The sequence below is a fragment of the Myodes glareolus genome, chromosome 10 (genome assembly GCF_982192425.1).
Source record: "Myodes glareolus chromosome 10, mMyoGla1.1, whole genome shotgun sequence".
NCBI lineage: Eukaryota > Metazoa > Chordata > Mammalia > Rodentia > Cricetidae > Myodes > Myodes glareolus.
Window position 1 is genome coordinate 24738204 of NC_142035.1, and position 26245 is coordinate 24764448.

General features: G+C 40.4%; 1 protein-coding gene and 1 pseudogene across 5 annotated transcripts in view; one reads left to right on the forward strand and one right to left on the reverse strand.

Annotated features, from left to right (window-relative positions):
* Positions 1-26245, reverse strand: part of Cbfa2t2 (CBFA2/RUNX1 partner transcriptional co-repressor 2) — a 102196-nt gene that overhangs the window by 66444 nt on the left and 9507 nt on the right. The gene's annotated exons all lie outside the window — the stretch shown is intronic.
* On the forward strand, positions 16706-24726 carry LOC125398709 (protein FAM162A pseudogene; annotated as a pseudogene).

The window sequence follows — 26245 nt, forward strand, 5'->3', positions numbered from 1 at the left end:
TATAACTTCATAAACAGAAACCACTTTAAACACAGGCATTTTTTAGAATATGTATATTATTTATCTTCATTGTCTGTGTCTCACCCACTAGGATTGAACTCCTACAGGGCAAGAAGAGCTTTGTTCTGTCCACTAATTTAGTTCAATATCTAGAATAATGCCTGGCACAAAGTGAACACGTACGATATTTAAATGACTGAATAAAACCAAGGACAAACCTGCCCAAGATATCAAACCCACTCTGGAACCTTTCACTGATGTGAACTGAGTTCAAGTTCATCCTTTTTCACTTCTGGCCTTGCTTCTAGTCAGGTTTTTCCACAGTTCTTTCCCTAAACCACAGGGGCAGAGAGCTCCATATACATAAGCCAGACCCTACCATACCCTCGTGTATTACTCTTTCACGGTTTATCCAGCACTCAGAAAAAGAATCCAGATTCCTCATCCTAGTTTACAAAGCTTCTCAAGAGAATTAGGTAGACTGCCATGAACTAAGGCCACCCAGCGTGGGTTCAGTTAAGACTTATCTAAAAATAATACAAAGAAATAAAGAAACAAAGTTCTTTTAAGATCTACCTTCCCTTTAAATTCTCTTGGACTCTCATTTCTTCACTACAACATTGTAACTATACTGGACATTTTCTTTTCTTTGAACATACCAAACTTATTCCCATAATTTACCCTCTGCCCTGGAACAGTCTTCCTTCTGATATCTACTAGAATTCTTCAATGAAATTTAGAATGACGGCGAGCTATAAATTGACCTCTGAGTATCACACCCTGGTTTTGCTGTTATTGCTGATAGCCATCTATTGATCTACACTGTTTATTTTTAAAGGCAGGACGTTTCATAGTATTCCAGGCTGGTGTCCATCTTCCTATGCAGCTAGCCATGGTAAATCTGGAACTGATCCTCCTCCTACCTTCATCTCCGAAATGCTAGAATTACAGACATGCTCCTGTAATGCCAGTTTATAAACTGACAGAAACTGAACCTTGGGCTTTGTGCATGCTATCAACTGCACCTTATCTTTTATTTGTTTGTTTGTTTGTTTGTTTATGGGGGCAGGTCTCTCTATATAACCCTGGCTGTTTTGGACCTCATGTAGACCGGGCTAGCCTCAAACTCAGATCCACCTCCCACTGCCTCCACTGTGCTAGGATTAAAGGCATGCAAAACCACATCAAGCTTATACTCCAACTTAAAAACAATTTTATAAGTTGTTTTGAGACAAAAATCTCATTATGTATCCCAGGTTGGCATCAAACTTACACTCTTGTCACCAAGTGCTAGTGTTAGCAGGGTACACTATCATTTCTGGCTTAAAAGCATTTTCACTTTGAAATGGCCTTGAAATTCCAAAAACAGTTCAAAGAGCATTCTTTAAAAAAAAAAAAAGATCTGCTATTTTTATTTTTTATTTTATGTACGAGAGTGTTTTGCCTATATGTATGTCTGTACATCATATGCATGTCTGATGCCCATGGAGGCCAAGAGAGAGTATTAGATCCCTTGGAACTAGAATTACAAAGAGTTATGAGCCAGCATGGAGGGTACTGGGAACTGAACCCAGGTCTTCTGAAAGAGCAGCGTATTATATCTGTGACTGGTAGGCATTTCATTGATCAGGCCCCTCAACATCTAGTTCTTGCTAATCTGGAACTTGTCAAAACCAGACCTGCCTCTGTCTCCCAGGTACTGTAGTTACTAGTACCATTCATTCATGTTGTCTGTCTGACACTGTCTGACTGGATGTAGTATACTACTTTTAGTAGGATGGCCAGCTGTCATGTTTTCCATCAATCCTAGAGAAATTATTAATTCCCTGCTTTTCTGTGTAAACTTTAGAGTAAGATCTTTCAGTTTGATGGTACAGTATCAGACATTCTGATAAATTTGTTTATATACAAGCAAATTTTGTAGCTACTAACAACTACACACTGAATATTTACAGGTATGGTTATATTTAGTTATTTTAGACAGAAAGGTTGGAAAAAGGCAAGCGAAGGCGCTAGATAAATGGCTTAAGGGTTAAGAGCACTAGCTGATCTTACAGAGGGCCTGGGTTCAACTCCCAGCCCCACATGATGGCTAACAACCATCTGTAACCCAAGTTCCAGTGAATCTGATAACCTTTTCTGGTCTCTGAGGGCATCAGGAAAGCAAGTAGTACACAGGCATGCATGCAGGCAAAACATTTATCGTATTGGCATTTCATTTGTATTTTAATAAACAAAGATTGCCTGAAGATCAGAAAAGTAAAACAACTACACTGGCCAGCCTTACAGACCAGGCAGCAATAATACATATCTTTAATGCCAGTAGGATTTATTTCAATTTTAAAAACAAAAACCTCTCATTCAAGTTTTTTTAATTAAAATACACACCTAAGCCTAAAAGTTGTAATAGCTACACCTCTACTGTACTTACAACTGTCCCAACTTGTTCCAGTTCCAAACTGCAAAGCAATGTACACCAACTCTATGAGCAGAAGACCCAGTTTCAAACCCACCGATGTGGTCGTCAGAATACGAATGCTGCCCCAGACTCAGATTTGAATGATTAGTCATCAGGGAGTGGAACTACTTGAAAAAGTTTGGGAGGTGTAGTCTTGTTAGAGTAAGTGTACGCTTTAAAGTCCACACCAGATCCTGCATCTTTCTCTGCCTTCAGATCTTACAGCTCTGGCACCTATGCTCCCCAACATGGTGACAATGAATAACCCTGAAACTGTAAACCAGCCCCAATTAAATGTTTTCCTTTCTAAGAGTTGCCAAGGTCATGGTGTATCTTCACAACAACAGAACATTGACTAAGACGCGTGATCTCTCTAAATCTTTCCATTTTTCTTATGCTTACAATGAAGGAAAAACCCGGCATGGTGGTTCATGCCTTAATCCCAGCATTCCAGAAGAGGCAGGGGCAGAAGGATTTCTGTGAGTTAGCTTACATTCCGGGTTCCAGGACAGTCAGAGCAACATAGTTGAGACCCTGTCTCAAAATAAACTAAGCAAAATCCCAAAATGATGAAGCAGATTTCAAAGCTCTCAAAACACTAACCTATTCTAAGTGTAATCAGTCCACTTTACCTGAAGAAGTTCCCAGGTAAAGTGCTGGTTGCCAGGAGTTTTTCAAATCCTAAACCTCTTTAAACTCCAAAAGAAACAGAACAGAAAGGTAAAAAGATATATCCTCCAGCCAGGACTGTTACTCAGAGAAACCCTGTCTCAAAAAACAAAACAAACAAACCACACACACCTCAAAAGAAATGGTTCTATATTCCATATTTTCCCATACTAACTTTAAAGAGCTGTCACTTTAAATGTTAGACTTATTTAATAATCTGATTTATAATGTTATAAACTAAGGATTTTGTAGTAAAATCTGAGCTGCAAAACTAAGCACTCACCAGTCAAATCAGCCAACTCCTTGACTTCAAAGGCTTTCAAACTGTATAGGCTATTAGGATACTCTTCATTGGTGTGGTATTAGCTTTGCCAAAATCAACATAATCATTGGAAGCCAAAAGCAACTTCAAACTGTCCTTAAAATTGGACTTAGGGTTTTTTAATCCAATTCACCTTTTAACAAATCATTCAGCTCTTGTTCTGACATGTAGGCTAGCCTTGGACTTATTGTGAGGCTGGCCTCAAGCTGCCTGGCACATCCTTTTGCCGCCTAAAATCTAGGATCTCAGGCACATGTTACCATTCCGCTACAATCAGTTCATAACAAGACTCAAAATGAAACACACAAATTTAATGATAAATAAAGAAATCTAGTACATCTTGTTGTAGAATTTGAGGTAAACTAGACCCAGAGTATAAACAAGGAAATAATACACAAATCCAAGGACTTAGCTAATACGGTTTGCACATAGTTTTCAATCAACCATTCAAACTAGCCCTCCCACCTTTCTCTTTAACATACTGAACACTCCAAATAATTTTATAAAGCAGGGGATAAAAAATTGTGCCTCTTCCCATCTCTACCCTAAGAACTTATTATGCCATGGCTTGGTTGGACACGATAGGTGTGATTGAAGTATATAAAATAGTGGCTATAATTTTCTAGATAAGTCCATCCAAACTCTTAAAGCTCCGCAGAAAGCTCAAATTACTACTTCACTATGACAACGAAGGTTTTTCTCCGCCTGACATTTAGGAAGGAGGTGGCTAAGAAGGAAGAAAAAGGGCATAATTAATTTTGCTTGTAAAATGTTCAACACAGTTGTAGTTGCCAATTGAGCTACAGCCTATTGGGGGCCTAATAGATTTCAGGTTATTATGGTTTGAGGCGGGGGCTTGTGCAGAAATCAATAACTGACTACTACGCCTTTGCACAGCCCATATGGAAGTAATCAAGCGCGAGGGTGGCAGCTGGGGCCAGTAACAGTCACCTGCAGTTGAGGGACATGGGGGTTTCTGATGGATTTAATGCTAATTTCCTTCAGAAACAATGAGCTACAAAGAGCAGAGTAACAGACAGGAGGGATGAAGAGACCAGCAAGAACAATGGCTGCACCTGGTGCTGAGAGCAGAGGACACATCTGTCACCCTCAAAGTGGCCCATCCCCCAGCTCTTCCAGCAAAGTAAGGCAAAGTCCCTAAGCAGCTTGCACACAGCAACAGGTCTGAGTTTTTAAGGCTACCACATTCTCTACTGAACCCCTCTCTCTTGTGACTAAGAATTAATTAGGGGAACAGAGCTAGTTCCATCAGCCTGAAATGAGACATATTAAAAAAACATGCATATTTTAATTAAACTTTTTCATTACTGTGATTTACCAATGTTGGGAGGGCAAAGAAAAATTAGACGGAAAAATAAACTTTATTAAGTATTCATGTAGCAAATATTAATTTAATGCTTAAAACTCATTTTACTACAATTTTACAGCTGAAGAAACAGGCTTAGAAGATGTTAGAATCAATGTTCACGTTACAGAACCTAATCTAATGCTAAAGCCTACACACAATATTCTCATTTTCTTTCTTAACACAATCAAGTGAAAATATATGTTCTAAGTCTATGCATTATGCTACATGCTTGTAATCCCAGCACTTGGGAGGTAGAAGCAGAAGGATCAGAAGATCAAAGTTATCCTCAGCTATACAAGTTCAAGGCAGTCTGGGCTACATGAGAACCTGTTTTCACTGAACAAAGAGAAAAAGAAAACACATACTCCACTTGCATTTTAGTTCCAGTTATGAGACATCACTGCAGTAGCATAAATCCACATTCACATAGAACTGTAGCCCACCTTCCTAACACGCTGCTCAGTATGGAAAAAAACAGGATTTTTTAAACCAAGCACAGAAAGTTACTAGGGGTGAGGAAGTATGTGCTTTAGCAAAGTAGACCCATATACATTTTCAATTCCCAGCACAAATCTGTCACTGCATAATGTGTGAGTGTATGCATACACCTGAGGACTTTATGATTACTGGGTACTGAACACAGAACCTTTACACACTCAGGACTGTGGTTGTTTCCTGGTGCTGTGGGCCTTAACAGTCTCCACAGACACTCTTTTACTTAGTTTGAGACAAAGTCTTACTAAATTGTCCAGGTTGACCTTGAACCCACTATATAGTCCTGGCAGGCCTTGAACTTCTGATTCTCCTGAGAAGTCAGTATTATAGGCCTGCACTATCAGGTCCAGCTGCTAATCACACAGTTCTTAGAAGTTAACTGTCTGGGAAATCCATCAGTCAGTAACAACCCATTTCACAGGGTTTTTTTCCCTGTAAGACACAACCACTACTAATTCCTTTATTTACTGATTTGAACTTGGACAAGAAATAAATGCACATGTTTTCATATAGCAAGACCTTTTAAACTGAATTTGCTACAATATAAACCACAAATTGAAGGGAAAAATATGTCTGTATATTGGTAAATGCCTTACAAGCAAACAACTGCTTGGATCTGAAAGATAGCAATTTTAAACACAGCAAAAGGGCTGGAGAGCACTAAGCAGTTAAGAGTCTTCCAGAGGACCAAGTTCAGTTCTTTGGACACATTTAGTGGTTCACAACCACCTATAACACCAGCTGCTGGGAACCAATACCTCTGGTATCCTTGGGCACCTGCACTCACATCCTGATACTCGCACACAGATACATACACACAATTTACAAAATAAAATTCTTGGGGCTGGAGAGATGGCTCAGTAGCTAGGAGCACTGACCAATCTTCCAGAGGACCCAAGTTCAGTTTCCACACAGAACAGCTCACAACTGTCTGTGACTCCAAAATCCAACACCCTCACACAAGACATACATGCAGGCAAAACACCAATGCACTACAAAATCATAAAAAAATTAAAAGAAACAGCCAGGAGATGGTAGAGCACACCTTTAATTCCAGCACTTGGGAGGCAGGGGCTGAAGAATCTCTGAGTTTGAGGCCTATCTGGTGTGCAAAGTGAGTTCCAGGACAACCAAAGCTACACAGAGAAACTCTGTCTTGAAAAACCAAAATGAATGAATGAATGACTAAATGAATAAATAAATGAAAACAGCAAGTCCACACCATACCACCAAGCACGGTGGCACATACTTGTAATCCCAGTACCTGGGAGTAGAGTCAAGATTAGGAGTTAAAGCCCAGTCTTAGTTACATAATGGGTTCACAATCATTTTAGGTCATATGAGGTCTCCATCTCAATAAAAAATAAGGCAGAAATTAATTCAGTGTAACTATATAGTTGACAAAACTTAAAGTACTGAGATCTGGGCCAGGGAGAACTTTCTCCCCAAGCACTTTGCTGGGGATTGAAGCTAGTATTTCTATCTGCCCATTATCCCCCCCAAAAAAACACAGGCTTCCAAATCAAATGTTACCTCCTCTCCAAAGGATTTGATTCCTTCTGCTGGTAGTGATTTCTAGAATTTATTGATTTTGTGCATTCATTAATGTATATTTTATCTCTTCTATGACATCTCGTCTTTAAATTTAAAAAGTCTGGGCTGGAGAGATGGTTCAGCTGTTAAAGGCTGAATAACCAAAAATATATATAGTCTAAACTGGGCATGATGGTTCACATCTATAATCACAGCATTGAAAGGTGGAGTCATGAGCATCATCCAAATCCATTCAAGGTCATCCACAGCTACCTGGGAAGGAATTCAAAGACTGGCAGCAAGTTCCTTTCTCAGTATCTACCTCTGTTCCCCCCAAAATCTCAAAACTAGGTGCAGTGGCTCACATCGGATATCCTAAGACCTGTAAAATCACGACCAGCTTGGACAACTCAACAAACCTTATCAGAAAATACTAAGAAAAAAATCTAAAGAACTTCTAGATATCATGAATACATACAATTAAAGAAAACTGTAAAATGCTGGGTGTTGTGGTATACACCTTTTAATCCTAGCAACCAGGATCAATGACAAGAATCTCTGTAAATTCCAGGCTAGCCAGGGCTATACAGTGAGACCCTGAAAATAAATAAAATAGGTAGATAAATAAGATAGACAGTAAGATGAATATTCTGGAAATTCAGAATACCATTCCAAACTCAGTCAATGGATATCAAAAACTATGGGTCAGGAAGGACTCTCCTCCCTTCCCCATACATGCACCTTGCTGGAGACTGAAACTAGCACATGATTGGGCAAGGCTCTACTGTTGAACCATTCCCTCAATTTATGATATAATAATACATTTAATGAGATTATATAAAAATAAAGAACCTTTTGAGGGGAGGTTGCAACGGTAGAAGTCAGATTCAAGAAGACAGGGAGGTAAGTGGGATCAGAATGCATGATGTGAAACTCACAAAGAATCAGTAAAAGTTAAAAATAAATGGAGAACCTTCCCTGGGCCCAGCAATATGACTAAGAGGTAAGGAGCCTAGCAATCTGAGTTCAATCTCTGAAACTCACATGGTAGAAGGAGAAACTGCCTCCTGCAAGCTGTCCTCTAATTTCCACAGAAGCGGCTTTCTCAGTCTTCAGAAAGTACTACGACTTTTCTCAGTTATGGGTTGAAAAAATGGCTTAGTAGTTAAGAGTGCTTACTGCTCCAGCAAAAAACCCTGCACCCTACTAGGCAGTTCACAAACAACTCTAACTCCTGTTCCAAGGGACATATCCCACTACACTTCCATGGGGCCTGTGCAAGTGCACAGCTGATTCACTCATGCACACACACATAAAACAACAAATCTTTTTTGAAAAATTGGTTATAATCTTGTTGGTTTATTTGTTTGAAACAGTCTTTCTTTTCAAAGGGTGTCCTGGAACTTGATATGTAAACCTGGGTTTCCTCAAACTTCTCTTGTAGATCAAGCTGGCCTCGAACTCACATAGATCCTCCTGTCTGCTTCCTGGAGTACTAAGATTTACAGCAAGTGCCACTGGGCCTGGTTTTGGTTTTAACTGCTGAGCCCTAGCAGGGACCCCACCCACAACTGAATCCAGGGCCTCATCTCACCCCACCAGGGCTGTTAACTGAGCACTTTTATTTAGGGCCAATGGATTATCATCTAAGCTGGGTGTGGTGACATATACCTGTTACCCAGCACTGGAAGGCTAAAACTGGAAAGCTGCTGTTCATTTAGATAAGAGCAGCCTAGGCTATATACACAGTTCTATGCCAAACCTGAGCCATAGTATTCTTGAAGGCTAGGGACTTAGCCACTAATAGCTGAGAGAACACATGCCTTTTAGCATACACAAGATCTTGGATGCAATCCTGAGCCCCAAAATATGAAACAGTATTGATTTTCAGGCTCTCCCACATCAGACTACAGCCTATAGCACACTTTCAGCATTAAGCTCTTTTCTCCCTCGGGAACGTTAAATCCTAAAGGTACAATATTGCTCACTGAAGGAGGACCATGTAAATTCAACGTAACACTATAGCTTCTCAAATATTCAAACAAGTCCCAGCTGCTGTCCATTGTACCTATCAAAATGCCCAAAATTTGTTCTACTAATTTGGTCAATTTAGCATAAAAGAAATTTCTAAAAAGTTTCATTTTAAAAGTTCCCACTAGTTGAGGGAAATAGAGATAAAATTGAAAGAATTTGAATAGTATACAGGACTGCAGTCAGGTGCATACCTGTTATCCTAACCAAGAAGGAAAGAGAAGGTATTGTAAGTTTCAGGCCAAGAGGGTCTACAAAGCAAACTCCAGCCAGTTGGGGATACTGAGTGAGACCCAGTCTTTAATAAACAAACAAAAAAGCACCATGGTTTTCTTAAAACACTCAGGTGATATAAAATTGAAGAACTTTACAAAATAAAATTTACTGGGGGACCAATGGGATGGCTTAGAAGTTAAGAATTTTGGATACTCTTCTGGAGGATCCAGCAACCACAGAGTGGCACACAGTCACCCACAACTCCAATTCCAGGGGATCCAATGTCCTCTTCTGAGCTCCATGAATACCAGGCTTACATATGGTACACATATATGCAGCCAAAACACTCATACACCTAAAATGCCAAAAACTATTTAAAAAAAAAATAAAACTTTTTCGAGAGGGGGCGGCAATGGTTTCACGGCAGGGTTTCTCAGTTTAACAGCCCTAGGTGTCCTGTAACTCGCTCAGTAGACCAGGCTGGCCTTGAACTCACAGAGATCAGCCTGCCTCTGCCTCCCAAGTGTTGGGATTAAAGGTGTGAGTCACCATCGAGGACAGGCATAAAACTTTTTGAGTTTTTTGTTTGTTTGTTTGTTTTTCGGGACAGGGTTTCTCTGTAGCTTTGGAGCCTGTCCTGGAACTAGCTCTTGTAGACAAGGCTGGACTCAAACTCACAGAGATCCGCCTGCCTCTGCCTCCCAAGTGCTGGGATTAAAGGCATGAGCCACCACTGCCTGGCATAAAACTTGTTTTTAAAAGTTCCCATTTGTCATTTCATAGAATTCTGGAGGAGCCAGGTCCAATTTAAACAGTGTTGATCAGTGAGATGCTCAGTGACAAAGGCCCTTGCAGTCAAGCTTGATATGACCTAGATTTGACTCCTGAAACCCACTCAATAGAAAAATTAGCAAGAGACAAATAAACATAAAAATGTTTTTTAAATAATCATGCTCTTTCAAAGTAATACAATCAATACTTCACTTGGGCCAGTTGACTTTTCAAACTTCGTCTGTTCTGGTACAGTCAAAGGGAATTACATTTCCATTTTATATTCACAACGCTTTCCAAGCTCTATAGTCATGGAGAGGTTTAGCAAAGATGACATATAGAACAACAAATACAAAGGATCTAAGAGGTGGGTGTAGGGTCTGGAGAGATGGCTCAGTGGTTAGGAGCACTGGCTGACAACCATCTGTAACTCCAGTTCTAAGGGATCTTTTCTGGCCCCTGTAGGCATCAGGCAGTCATGTGGTACAGATGATATACATGTAGGCAAAATATCCATATACATAAAAATTTAAATGAAAATGAAATGTGGGTGCAACAAGAAAAATAATACCCTGAAAACATGAGTTAGACCAGATACATTTGTAGCTCAAGTTTTAGGAAGCTACCACAAAGAAAAATAAATACCTAAACACTTTTTTAAACTGGTCAGTGTGCCTCCTATGTGCTGGAAAGGCTCTGGATTCATTTTCCCAATACCAACACAAATCAGGAGTTAGCTGGCTATGGTGGCACATGCCTTAAGGGAAGCAGAAAAGGGTGGATATCTGTGAGCTGGAGCCTGGCCTGGTGTACCTAGATATATAGTAAGACTCAGAAAGAAAGGGGTTGGGGGCAGGGAAGCAAACAAACCCAAGTGCGGTTCATAGCAGCAGTTGCTCAAGATGAACTAGGAAATAAAACCTAGAACTAGGAAATAAAACCCATACAGTGTATACTAAACTCAGGTTCTGCCTATAGGGGGCTGATCTGGAAGTCTTTCAAAAATAGTAGTAACACTATATAAATACCCAACAAGCATCACAAACTGACAAAGACTCCCAGAACACAGTAGGGGTTGAAGTGCTGTGCATGCACGTGTATTTGTGTGTGCGTGCGTGCGTGCGTGTGTGTGTGTGTGTGTACACATGTCTCAAGCATACGCCCAAGCACCCCAATTCACAATTCAAGTCAGATTTGATGTTATTTCAGCCACAGAAAATAGCATAGGAGCTAAACATATCAAGATCTAAAATGCAGAGACAACACTAGCTTTGCTGCAATCTCTTTTAATGACAATATGTCTTAGTACTTTCAAATAAAATCTGACAATGGAAAAGAGCACTATAGCAGTCTCTTTAACACTGGTTTTATACATACTTAAGAACAAACATTCCCTCAGAGTGTGCCAGAAGTATTCAATATGGAACAGCTTAAAGAACTATTTGTGGGAGTACTTTTCTAACTATAGAATTTATGAACTACATCTGACTTTAACTAAACTTTCCATTCAAAAATACAAAGGTGGCAATGAAAGATTAAATAGAAACATAAAACCAAATGAAACATCAAAATGAAGCCAAGACTAAACTCACAGAATATCCATAAACACATAGTGGGAGATAAGCAAAAAGCTTTGGAAAGGCAGAGAATTGTGCACTTTATCACCCAGAGGAGAGCTAAATTAAAACGTACACTTACCCTAGATGTCCAAATTATAAAATCCAGACTCGTAATATACCAAATCTACTTGAAATAGGTACTAAAAAGCTCTCTTCTCCCCCTAATCTTCAAAGCCCAATCGGAGAGCAGCGTTCCTCCTCCTTTCATTAGCTGGACATGTGTCAGGTTCTCTCACATCTGCGATTTCTCACTGACTGGAGCTGCCTGTCCCATTCCAGGGAAACACAGATGGATCCCAGATGGGAAGGTCCTGCCAAACAGACCAGCTCCTCACCCTGCCAGAATCCCCAGATACAGTCAGTCTCTCTCTCTCACTCCCTCCTGCTTTCTCACTCTCCACTACCCCTTCCACCCTCCCTGTTACCAGGGCGCTTTGCCAGCTGATGTCACTAAGCACACACCTCCTAGTGGCTCCTGGCCAATCTGACATTAACTTGTTAAATTCATGTAATCTGTTTACGGCTGAGAATAACGGCAAGAATATTGTGCAAAACATATCTATCGAATCACTAGTGGAATAAATGTACAGTCGTACGTGAGCACACAAAGACTCACATTTTGGGGTACATTCAAATGTTTAACAATCACGACCTAAAATCCTACATGTTATATAGTTTTGCTCTTGTTTAATAACTTCTGCTTTTTGGACCAGTTTTTAAGCCCTATGAGACAAAAGCTTTCATAAAATAAATTGTAAACACATTTTGAGTGTATAATTGCATCAAAAATAAAAAGCTGCAAATTAGTTTGGGGAATATAGGCAGAAATCTATGTAAATGATTCACACAAGCTGCCTCCCAGATCCAGACTTGGTACTCTGCAAAACTGGCACGTGATTAAATTAAGACAATGCAGACAACACAAGGTTCTGATGCCGTAAAGATTGTAAATCAAAGATGAGGACACGATGCAAAAATCGCTTTAAAACCAAGCAAACATGAATGTAAGGCTTCCCATAATTAACATTTAGAACAGTTAAGTCTAAGTTTCAATAGTGAAGAATACAGTAAAATTGAGATAATTATTTTGAGAATCTAGACAGAAGATAGACCTACACAACTACCAAGTTTAGTCCTTGGCACTTTCCAAGAACTAATACAAGATAATGCTTAATCTATTTCTGCTACATTGAAAACTGGTATCTGAAAACTGATACTACCGGTTGTAAGATTTTTACCACTGTGTAAACTGGGTGAAGGGTCTTGAGCTTTTCTGTACATTTTTTAAATTTGATGTGAATCTTTATTTATTTATTTATTTATTTATTTATTTATTTATTATGTATGCAATGGTCTGTCTGTGTGTATGTCCGCAAGCCAGAAGAGTGCACCAAACCTCATTACAGATGGTTGTGAGCCACCATGTGGTTGCCGGGAATTGAACTCAGGACCTTTGGAAGAGCAGGCAATGCTCTTAACCACTGAGCCATCTCTCCAGCCCCTAAACTAAATATTAAAATGGAGGAGAGGCTTGTCTTCTTCCCAGGTCATATTACATAACATATATACTATATTAACATTTACAAGAACACACCGGGCAGTGGTGGCACACGCCTTTAATCCCAGCACTCTGGAAGCAGAGGCAAGTGAATCTCTGTGAGTTCGAGGCCAGCCTGGTCTACAAGAGCTAGTTCCAGGACAGGCTCAAAAGCTACTGAGAAACCCTATCTCAAAAAATCACACACAAAATTTTTTTTTACAAGAACTTCATTAAGAATGAAGATCCGAAGTTCGAGGCCAGCCTGGCCTGCAAAGCAAGTTCCAGGACTTGCTCCATAGCTACAAAAAAGTCGTCTCAAAAAAAAAAAACAAAAAAAAAAAAGAAGAAGAAGAAAAAATATTGTTAAAATTAACGGGGCGGTGGTGGCGCACACCTTTAATCCCAGCACTCTGGAAGCAGAGGCAGGCAGGTCTCTGTGAGTTCAAATCCAGCCTGGTCTACAAGAGTTAGCTGCAGGACAGGCTCCAAAGCTACAGAGAAACCCTGTCTCAAAAAACCAAAAATAAATAAATAAATAAATAAATAAACAAACAAACAAAAAAAGAATGAGGATCCAGCTGGGCAGTGGTTGGGAAGTGAACCTGAGTTCTCTGAAAGTGCAGCAAGTACTCTTAACCAATGAGCAATCCTGATGGCAGGCACTGAGCTACTACAGCTAAGACAGTTTGCAGTTATGACCCATAAAAAGTACATAATATGATAAACATTTTGGGTTTTTTATACATTTTTATTGATATTTAGTGAGCTCTACATTTTTCTCTGCTCCCCTCCCTGCCTCTCCCCTTCCTCCCTTCAATCCTCCCCCAAGGTCTCCATGCTCCCAGTTTATTTAGGAGATCTTGTCCTTTTATACTTTCTACTTCCCATGTAGATCAGATCTATGTAAGTTTCTCTTAGTGTCCACATTGTTGTCTAGGTTCTCTGGGATTGTGGTTTGTAGGCTGGCTTTCTTTGCTTTATGTTTAAAAACCACCTATGAGTGAGTACATGTGATAATTGTCTTTCTGTGTCTGGGTTACCTCACTCAAAATAATGTTTTCTAGCTCCATTCATTTTCCTGCAAAATTCAAGCTGTCATTTTTTTCTGCTGTGTAGTACTTCATTGTGTAAATGTACCATTTTCCTTATCTATTCAATTGAGGGGCATTTAGGTAAACATTTAGTTTTTTACAAAGAAAAAAGCTGGTTCACCCCAGCTGTGCCTGTAATCCCAGCAACAAGAGACTGCAGCAGGAAGACTGCTGTAAAGTTTTTTTGTTTGTTTTTCCAAGACAGGGTTTTTTGTGTAGCCTTGGCTGTCCTAGAACTCACTCTGTAAAGCAGGCTGGCCTCGAACTCAGAGATCCACCAGTCTCTGCCTTGTGAGTTAAAGGTGTGTGCCACCACAACCCAGCCACCACTGCAAGTTTAAGGCCAACCTGATCTACATAGTAAGTTCTAGCATGAAGATTATGGATTCTAAATACTATTTCCCAATAAAAGCAACTAATTTAGAAGTACCCTCCCGACAAGGGAGAGGAAAGGATCAAACTTCTCATATCAGAAAGCAAAAAGGTTCCAAAGTCTTCTGAAAGTTGTGTCCAAAAAGACTTATACCTTGGCTGGCGACAGTCTAAGCTACAAGGAAAGCTGAGGCAGGAGGATCCCAAGCTCAAGCCATCCTGGAATATAAAGTGAGTTCAGCTACTGTGAGGAATTTAGTGAAAATGTGTCTCAAGAAGTTAAACAGAGCCCACTGGTTAAGAGCACTGGCTGCTCTTCCAGAGGTCCTGAGTTCAATTTCCAGCAACCACCACACAACCATCTATGGTTGTATAGATAGCTCACAACCATCTATAATGAGACCTGACGCCCTCTTATGGCCTGCAGACATACATGCAGGCAGAACACTGTAAAAATAAATAAAATCTCTAAAAAAAAAAAAAGTTAAACAAACAAAAGGTTGGGATGAGACTGGGAGGGTGGAGTGACATACAACTATATGTAATTCCAGAACTCAGGAAGTGAAGGCAGAATAAAAAGTACATGGAGATCATCTCAGCCAAATAGTGAGTTCTCAAAGACAACCTTGAGAAGTCTCAAAACAAAAACAAACAAGAACAAAAATGAGAGCTGGTTTAGAGGCTAAGAGCACTTCTGCTCTTGCAGAATTTGGTTCCCAGCACCCATTCAGGCAGCTCAAAACAGCTTGTAACTCTAGCCTCAAAGGCTCCAACATCCTCTTCTGACCTCTGTGGGCACTGTACTTCCATGCATAAACCCACATTCAAAGACATATACATATACACATAATTAGAAATAAAAATTTAGGCCAGGAAGTAGTGGTGCATGCCTTTAATCCCATTACTAAAGAGGCAGAGGCAGGAGGATCTCTCTGAGTTTGAGGTCAGTCTAATCTACAGAGCAAGTTCCAAAACAGCTAAGACAATTACACAGAGAAACCCTGTCTCAAGAAAACAAGCAAGAAAGCAAACAAACAAACAAATAAATGGATAGATAGATAGATAGATAAACAGATAAATAAATAAGTAAGTAAGTAAGTAAAAATGTAGAGCTGGACAGCCCATGCCTTTAATCACAGTACCTGGGAGGCAGAGGCAGGTAGATTTCTGAGTTGGAAGTCAGCCTGGCCATCAGAGTACCAGGCCAACCAGAACTAAGAGAAACCCTGTCTCTAAAAACAAACTAATAATAATAATAATAATAATAACAATAAATAAAAATTGAGGGAGAAAATTGAGTGTCTTTAAGAGTTAAGAGCACTGAGTACTCTTCCAAAGCACCTGGTTTCAATTCCCAGCACCCACATGGTAGCTAAAAACTGTCTAACTCCAGTCTTAAAGGATACAACACCCTTTCCTGACCTCTTTGGGCACCAGGCACTCATGTGGTACAAAGACAAACATGCAAGCAAAATAATCACACACACAATTTGTTTATCATGTGTCTTATATTTATTTAGGCTATTTTTGAAACAGGGTTTCTCTACAATGCCCTGGAACTCACTATGTAGACCACACTAGACTCAAATATCCTCCTGGCTCTGCTTCTCAGTGCTAGAATTAAAGGGATAAACCATAATTCCTGGCCTAAGATAACTTTTTTAAATTAAAATAAATAAAAATTTAAAGCCAGGCATGTTAATAAATATCTTTAATCACAGCATGTGGAAGGCAGAGGCAAGTAGATCTGTGAATTTGAAGCCAGCTTGTTCTACTTACCAAGTTACAGAGTGAGACCCTGATTCATAATACAAGAACCCCTAAAACAATTAAAAAATATGTTAAGACAGGAGAGGGCTGGAAGAAGAAGCATCAGTGATTAAGAGCACTGGCTGCTCTTCCAGAGGACCTGGTTCAAGTTCCAGCACTCACAAACCATCTACAACTCCAGTTCCAGAAGGATGCAATGCTCTCTTCTGGTTTCCAAGGATGAAATGCATGAAAGTGATGCACAGAAACACAAACACCCATAAACGATGCAGACAGTGGGGAGGGGAGTCAGCTTAAACAGAGCTAAATCCAAGCCAGCCAGAGCTACACAGTGAGACCTTTAACCACTGAGGCATCTCTCTAGACCCACTTTGCACTTTAAATATATAGTTTATTCTAAGTCAAGCTCAAGTTTTATTGAGGCATGACGTCTACGCTGTCCTCAGAATATGACTGCAGGCACACGATACCTCTCACCCAGTTTAGGTGGTGCTGGTGAGCAGGCATTCTACCAAACTAGTTACATCCCTCGCCATTATCTCATTTTTTTAAGACAAAGAGCATAAGAGTGTATACAAGAAGGGAAAGGCCTCAAAAGAAAGCACCATCCCTGAGGAGTTCATGCAATCTGAAACACCTGGATCTGAAGACAGGAAAACAAGCCAAATGGACATCCTCTGTGGGCAGTGAGAACAACGGGTTTAAAAACTGAAAGGAATCACTCCTTGAAAAAAGACAGCATAAATCAGAAAGCGTTATCAGGTGCTCACCATCTTATTAACCTATACCACACTGCTTACAGTACCGACCCACCCATCTCCACCCTGCCTGTCAGCATTCATAAAAGCTAAGACTGTTCTCCTGGCTCATTTCACTGAAAACCACAATCAAAATATGACATAGACACAGCCTCCATCCTCTCATAGGTCCTCTCACAGATAATCAAACTGCATTCAACATGGTTTAAAATGATGTTTTTCAAAAGAATCGAATATACCACGTATGATTGATTCATCTCAGTGTATAAAAGACACACATACTTTAATAGAAACATCTAAATAGTTGGCATGTTTGCAAATTGATCAAGAAAGAAAAAACATATATAAAGCATATTCTATCTCACTCAGTGAAAAAGACCTAAAAGATGGCTTACAGTGCTTTGAATGGGTGCCCTCCTGATAGAATTACTTTTTTTTCTGGCCCCAAAACGGAACTTAAATAACTTTTCTCAAACTGTTTAAGTAACAAAGCCAGATGGTGGTGGTGTGCGCCTTTACTCCCAGCATTCCAGAGGCAGAGGCTGGTGAATTAGAGGACAGCCAGGACTAAACCCTGTCTCAAACCCTGTCCCCCAAAAGGAAAGTTTAAGTAACATACCACTTATTACAAAGCCTAAATGTGGTACTCCGTAGACTAAATGCTAAACAGGAAAAAGGGGTATCTGAGAACAAAGGTGACAAGACCTGGAGAAGTATGGAGCCCACATCCAACGCTCAGAGATCTAGTTTCTCTTCTTTTAAGTGATAACTGCCACTCACTGTGGCTGGAGGGTAGGCTCCTGGGCATTCATTCAGTACACTGTTCTACTTTTTGGGTTCAAAATTTTCCACAGGGAAAAAACAAGACAAAACTCAACAACTTTGCTGGGGGTGGTGGCACATGCCTTTAATACCAGAATTTGGAAAGCTGAGTCAGGGGATCTCTGTGAGTAGGAGAGTTGGAGGTCAGCCTGGTCTACAAATAGAGTTACAGGACAGCCAAAGCTACACTGAGAAACCCTGTTTCAAAATCCACCAAAAAAAAAAAAAAAAAGATAGAAAAAAATTATTCTTTTTGAGACAGGGTCTCTATACATAGCTCTAGCATTCTGGAACTCACTATGTAGGTAGATCAAACCACCTCAACTCAAGAGATCCACCTGCCTCTGCCTGCCAAGTGCTGAAATTAAAGACATGTATCACCAAGCCCAGCTTTCAGGAATGAAATTTCTGCATATTAAATACATAATATGCAGAAAGCAAAAAACAAAACAAACAAACAAACAAAAACAGAGGGGTTACCTACATTGTTGATCCCAGATAGGAGGCAGAGGCAGGCTGGACATTTCTTGAGTTCCAGGCCAGCCTAGTCTACACAGTCAGTACAGGTCAGCCAGGGCTACATAATGAGATCCTGTCTCCAAAGGGGAAGTGGAGGAGAAGGAGGCTAAAGAGGTAAAGACATAACTAAAACCTTCGTCTTATTTTCCTATCTTTGAACTTTTTTCCCCTTTTAACTTGATCTTTGCCAGTCTCCCCCCCTTGTCAACAGGTCTACTGCCATTTAACAAATGGCGGCTTGGAGGATAAAAGACAGACCCTTACACAGGCAGTGGAATTCCAAATGCTAGACTCTTGGCTCCACAATGTCTGATTCAGAACTGCTGGGAGCTATTAGTGTAGCTCGCCCACCCAGGCATGTGAGGCTGGGAGAGCTCCTTTCACACCACCCGCACAAGCTTCTTATTTATGCTACAGGCCTCAAGGCTCATGTGCTTTTGTTCTGCACAGGAACACATGAAGTCCAATGTAAGTCCAGACATTATTAGGAAGATCCAGAGGAATAACGAATAAAGCAGTTTCGATGCGGACCTACAACAGAATCTTTTTATAATGGGGCAACAGTCCAAGAAAGATAGCTTTTCAAAATACTCAAATACAAGGTGAAAAGGATCCCCTCTAACAGTCTCAAATGCATTCTGGCTTAAATGACAACACTTGCTATTCCACAGACATCTCTTGTTCTTTCCCACCTCCAGCCCTTGTTACAGACACTACACCTGAACTGTGTGGTCCAATCAGTCTGCACACGCTCTCCATCATACCCCATTTTTGACTGTCAAACCATATCCTTTCATCAAAACAAGTGTTACACCCTGACAGTCCCTAAAACTCTTTGCTCTAAATTCCACTAAATTCCATCTTTTTAAAAGCAGTCCTAAGGACTAAACCAAGAGCGTCAGCACCCATGCTAGTAAAGTTAGCTGTCTGGAGTCTATATCCCAAACTTTAATTCATCCCTATTCATCCTGTTTGTTTGTTTATTTATTTATTTATTTGATTTTTCAAAACAGGGTTTCTCTGTAGCTTTGGAGCCTGTCCTGGAACTAGCTCTTGTAGCCCAGGCTGGTCTCGAACTCACAGAGATCCACCTGCCTCTGCCTCCTAAATGCTGGGATTAAAGGCGTGTGTCACCACCACCAGGCCTGGTTTTTTTTTTTTTTTAAATCCTTAAACCAGGCACGGTAACGAACGACTTTAGTTTTTAGTTTTAGCACTTGGGAGGCGGAGGCAGGCGATCTGAGTTCAAAGCCAGCCTGATCTACAGAACAAGTTCCAAGGCAGTCAGAGCTATAAAGAGAAACCTCGTCTCGAAAAAAACCAAACATCTTTACTTTCCTGGAAAGCCTACAAAAATTGTTGATGCTTCCAAAAACTGGATCAAGAATAGGCATGATAGGCACACATAAGCACAGTGATTCTGTTTGTCCTTGACTACACTACTTGTGCAGCCTATTTCCAAAGGGGGACAAATAGGCATGAAGTCACTTGTCGTTGTACATGTCGGTAATCCTAGTACTTGGAAGACTGAGAAAGGACTGTTGTAAATTCGAGGCAAAAAAAGGCAAGAGTAGGGAGAAGGAGGAAAAACATAGTAAAGAACAATAAAGCCAGATGTGGCATTGCATGCCTGTAACCCCAACACTTAGGAGACTTGGGCATGAGGATAGGTAATGCAAGATCCTCCCTGAAACAACCAAAGAAATTATAGAACCTGAAGAGGTGGCTCAGCAATGACGAGCACTGGCTGCTCTTCCAGAGGACTTCTTCCTACTGGGTAGGAAACCACATTTAAAATAAAAAAAAAGCAGGGGAAGGGGGCTGGAGAGATGTCTCAGTAATTAAAAGCATTTGAAGCTCTTAAAGCGAACCCAGGTTCTATTTCAAGCACCCACATTTTGGCTCACAACTACCTGTAACCCCACCTCCAAGGATCTGACATTCTCTTCTGAACTCCAAGGGCATCATCAGACAGGCAACATAATGGCATAAAAGCAAAATACCCATACACATAAAATGAACAAACCTTAATATAAATAAATAAATAAAGTCTGCCTCTAAAAAGGCCCACGCCTTTAATTCCAGCACTCAAGAGGCAGAGGAAGGCGATTGATTCTCTGAGTTCGAGACCAGCCTGGTTTAGGACAGTCAGGACCACACAGAGAAACTTTGTCTCCACCCCCAACCCAAAAAACCCTCAATACCAGGTCAGCTAGAGCTACACAGTGAGACCCTCTCTCAACAAATCAAGGACTGGACATGTAACTTGGTTTTATATCATCTTTACCATGAACAAAGTCTTAGATTTGATCCTCAGAACTGAAAAAGAAACGCTTAACTGTCACTCCCTCCTCCCCCAGTTTTCCGAGACAGGTTCTTCTGTGTGACAACCCTGGCTGTCCTAGAACTTGCTCTGTAGACCAGACTAGTCCCGAACTCACAGAGATTCATCACTGCCTCTGCCTCCTGAGTCAAAGATGTGTTCCACCACTGCAGGGCATAGCTACCACTTCACATACAACTACACTGATACCAAGGGGATGGCACAACCATGACTATTTCAAGCATTTGCTAGGTTATTTTTAAGAATACAAAGAATTAAAAGATAGAGTGCCTCAATGGGCTTGGTGGTACACACCTTAAATCCCAGCACTTGAAAGGCAGAGGCAGGCAGACATAGAGCTGTCATAAAGATGAGTTCAAGACCAGCCTGGTCTACAAAGTGAGTTCTAAGACTGCCAAGTCTACACAGAGAAACAAAACAAAACAAAACAAAATGTTGAAGAGTATTATTTTCAGGTGTATGACTTTTGTTTATGCTGCATTTGTTTAACTCTGTGAAGCTGTGTTACTGTGCCTGTCTAAAACACCTGCTGGTCCTAATAAAGCCAATAGGGAGGCAGAAGCAAAGGAGGGACCTAGCAGATAAAGAGTATAAACAGAAAGAGAAATCTGGGAGAACAAGGAGAGGAGGACATCAGGAGCCAGCCATCCAGCTACACAGCAAGCATTGGAGAAAGAAGTAAAGAAAGATATAGAGAAATAGAGAAAGAGAAAAGCTCAGAAGCAAAAGGTAGTCGGGATAATTTATGAAAAGCTAGCAAGAAACAAGCCAAGTTAAGGCCAGGCATTCATAACTAAGAATAGGTCTCCGTGTATGATTTATCTGAAATCTGGGTGGTGTGCCCCCAGAGTCCAAAGAGCATAACATCATATCACAATACACACACACACACACACAAAACCCCATTAAGATTCAGAGGGCATGAAAATGAGGGCAAAAGCAGGGCATGATGGTACATGCCTTTAATCCTAGCTCTTAAAGGTCCCAGAAGCAGGTAGATCTCTGGAAGTTGGTCTACATATTATGTTCTAGGATTGTCGGGGCTACACAGCGAGACCCTGACTCAAAGCAAACAAACAAAACAAAAAGATAGGGTGTGGCTGTGCTGTTTGGGACAAAGACAGGAGGATCACTGGGGCCTAGCTTTGTGTTCAGTGACTCAAGGGTCTAAGACAAAGTGTGATAAAAGCAGAATACCTGATAGCCACACACATGGGGGCACACACCCACCACCAGCACCCACACAATTCTTTTAAAAGGATAAATAAAGTTCTGGAGAGATGGCTCAGTTGGTAAAGCGTTTGTCCTACATGAGTAAAAACAGATTTGACCTCTAACATCAACATAAAAAGCTGGTGTGGTGGTGTACACTGACAAGGTGGGGACAAACTCCTGGGGTTTGATGACCAATCGGTCTAGCCTATCACTGATTAGGGAGACACTTAAATATCAAAGTGAATAGCTCCCAAGAAATGCATCTACTAGTTTCCAAAGGCCTAAGTACATACATGAATATAAACACAGTTAAATATCAAATAAACTCTTAAATTATTTTTCTCAGTATCAATTCAAAAACACAGAGCAGGGTGTGGTAACATACCCTGCAATCCCAGAATTTGGGAGGATGAGACAGGACAATACACAATAGCAGAAAATGTTTCAGTACATACTCACACCTTTTTACTTTCTTGTTCATTTTTGCTGTTAATGTTCTAACCAAAATCAACACACTGCTGAGGTAAACTGCATTCAGGTATCTGTGACTAGAAAGAGCTAGGAAAGCAACCAATTAGCTCTTCCAAGTCTCACCAGCTGTGTTTTCCTGATGACAGAGGCTCTGTCCACCTGTTCCCACAGATGGTACAGCTGAAGTAAAACACCTGGTTCAGTACAGCCACTCTATGCAGACAGACATGCTAGCTGTGAAGACAGCAAGCCCAAATCAGTATTTTCATCTTATTATCTACACAAAGACCAAAATCACCTCCCAACACAAATACTCTAATTTCAAAGTATACTAATAATATCCAAATTAATACTACCTAGGGTCTTAGTTATTTACCTAGGGTCTTAGTTATTTACCTATCATAACTGTAGGTGGCCAGCCTCATCTACATAGCAAGCACCTGAGCCAGTCAGAGCAATATAGTCAGACCCTTTTTTAAAAATTTAAAATATAGAAATAAAAATAAGACAAAAATCTTTTTTTTAAGATTTATTTATTTATTATGCCGGGCAGTAATGGCACATGCCTTTAATTCCAGCACTCAGGAGGCAGAGGCAGATGGGTCTCTGCAAATTCAAGGCCAGCCTGGTTTACAGAGCAAGTTCTAGAATAGGCTTCAAAGCTACAGAGAAACCCTGCCTTGAAGAAAAAAAAAAAAAAGTATTGATTGATTGTGTATGCAGTGTTCTGCCTGTATGAATGACTGCAGGCCAGAAGAGGGTACAGATCTCATTATAGATGGTTGTAAGCCACCAAGTGGGTGCTGGAAATTGAACTCAGGACCTTTGGAAGACCAGACAGTGCTCTTAACCTTAGCCATTTCTTCAGTCCTGACAAAATCATTTTTAAATGCCAGGCACAGGCTGGGCAGCACACCTTAAAACCCAGCTCTCAGCAGCAGAGTCAAGTCAATTTCTGTGACTAGTCTATAGAGTGATTTCCAGGACAGTCAAGCTACACAGAGGAAACCCTGTCTCAACAAAACAAAATGACAGGCAGAGTGCCAGAAAGATTGCTCAGCAGTAAAGGTGCTTGTCATCAAGTCTGAATTCCATCCCCTGGAACCACATGGTAAGAAAGAACCAACTCACAGGAGCTGTTCTTTGACCTCCACAGGTGGCATTCACACCCACTTCAACAAACGTAACAAAGGTTTGTAAAGACTGATCACTACTGGCAAATTCAGAGGCTAGAGAGATGACTCAGCAGAAATTACTGCAAGAGGACCCAAGTTCAGTTCCCAGTACCCATGTGGGGCAGCTCACACACCTGCACTCACATTGCACATACCAACAGACACACTTAAAAATAAAACAAATCCTTTTTTAAGAAAGTATATTATCAAATTAAATCAGTGCTTTTATTTATTTATTTTTGAGACAAAATCTCACTATGAAATGGCAGCTTCCCGGAATTCATTTCATAGACCAGGCTCTCCTTGAATTCATCAAAACCCACTCACCTATGCCTCTCAAGTACTGCAATTACGGACTAGAGTGCTGAGATTAAACCTGTACACCACCATACCCAGTGATTTATTTCTTGTGCAAATTAAAAATTCATCCGATGACAGATAATTTCATATCAGTCACCAGCATATTAAACTGTCATAAGTCCCATTCAGTCACAAAACTGAATGTGAGGTGGCAATATAGCTTTCTGAACTTGCAACACCCAAAAATTCCAATCAAATAGGGAAAACAGGTCCTAGAAAGAAAGATCAGCAGCTAAGAGCACTTACTGTGGGTGCTGCTGTACACTGGTGAAGCAGTGGTCATAGGGAGCCTCCAAGGCTTGTGCCTAGGGGCGGAATGTTGTTTTAGGTTATAGGAAAGAAATGCTTCCTTGTCTCTTAGGTTTACCAGAAACAGTGATTTGAAGAGGATCAATGAATTTTGCATCAAGCCACAATAAAGTCCCAAAACTCCAACCCACTTTCATAACCACAGAGTGTTGTTAGAGAAGACATCGGTATTGTCAAAGCACTTCTAAAAGAAAGAAATCCTGGAGCCATTTCTTTTGAGGTGGTTGATGACTGAAAAGAACAAGATCCAAGTGAAGATCAGTTATTTAATGATTGCTCTGACAGTGGCAAGATGCATCTATACAGTTACTGAGGAAGTCTCTGAAGACTTGTCTTTAACAAACTTGAACCTAAAAAGGAAAGCCCTTCTAAGAGAAGCAGTTATAAAAGCCAAAACAGAGCAGACGTATTTGTGCTGGTTAGATTTTGAAAACTCCAGAGGAATGTTCCAACAACAAGCCTACATTAGAAAGAACGTTGAGTTCTCGATTCGGTAGCACATATACTAAAATTGCAATAACACAGAGAAGATTAGCGTTCCATTTCACAGACAGGTACTTTACACAGATTTATTCCACTTCCCTATTTCTGCTGTAGAGAAACAAATACATTTTTTAAAGAATAAAATAAATAAAAGAGTATTTATTGCTTTTCTTCCAGAGTTCAGGTCCCAGCATCACTTTGCGTGGCTCATAACTAACTGCCTATTAACTTCAGTTCCAAGGGATCCAGTGTTCTCTTCTGGCCTCCACTGGCAACCCATTTACACTGCAGACACAAGAAGACACACTGACAAATGAAAATGGTTTTTGATTTTTGTTTTTTTGACTTTTCAAGACAGGGTTTCTCTGTTTAGGCCTGGCTGTTTGAGAACTCCTTCTATAGACCAGACTGGCCTCAAACTCAAGAGATCCCTCCAAGTGCTGGGATCAAAGGCATGTGCCACAATGCCTGGTCGAGGACACAGTTTCTGATATGGCCCATAATCTGATTGGCATTTTGTACCACATCGCGAAATCAAACTGCTGATCAGGTCAGAAAAACAGTGAAGATGTTCTATGTCCGCTAGTACCAAATATTCAGAAAAAGTTCACTTCACTGATAGTGATCAGTGATGATTCAAGTTGGGAAGGTTTTTTTTTCTTTTTTTTTCCTTTTGGTTTATTCTATGTACATTGGTATTTTGCCTACATGTATGTCTGTGTAAGGATGCCAAATTCTCTAGAACTGGAGTTACAGACTGGGCAGTGGTGGTGCATGCCTTTAATCCCAGCACTCGGGAGGCAAAGGCAGGTGGATCTCTGTGAGTTCGAGGCCAGCCTGGTCTACACAGTAAGTTCCATGACAGTTTCCAAAGCTACAGAGAAACCCTGTCTCAAAAAATAAAAAAAATAAATAAAATTAGATTAAATTTTAAAAAAACTGTAGTACAGACAGTTGTGAGTTTCCATGTGGGTGCTAGGACTTGAACCCTGGAAGATCAGCCAGTGCTCTTAACCACCGAGCCATTTCTCCAGCCCAATTTTTTTCATTTTTACTTGTTTGTATGGAGATTATTTGGCATGTGTGTGCAGTGTGCTCTTGAAAGCCAGAACAAAGTATTTGAGTTGCAGTGTCAAACAGACGCTTCCAGAACAGTTGTTATCTACTCACAGAACTTCACAGCTTCGTTATTTGCTTTTCCTACTGCTGTGAAAACCAAAGATAACAGATTCTTCAACTAGACGCAAGTCATTCTAAAATGTACAACCTTATACTTTCTGAGAAGAATGGAAATGTTACTTGGCAAACTCACGAAGCAGTCAACCACATTAACTATGTACCTTCAATACAGAGCGTTTGCAGTTTTCTCTGAAACAAAGGCTATGATCACTTTAAAGGTATCTTACAACCAGCACTGAGCAACTCACAGTACACAATGTTCTGTAGACTTCCCATCTGACTGAGGTTACAGACTGAAAAGTAGTATAATTTCATTCTTTAAATATACTATACGTTTGTATGTTATAGATATTT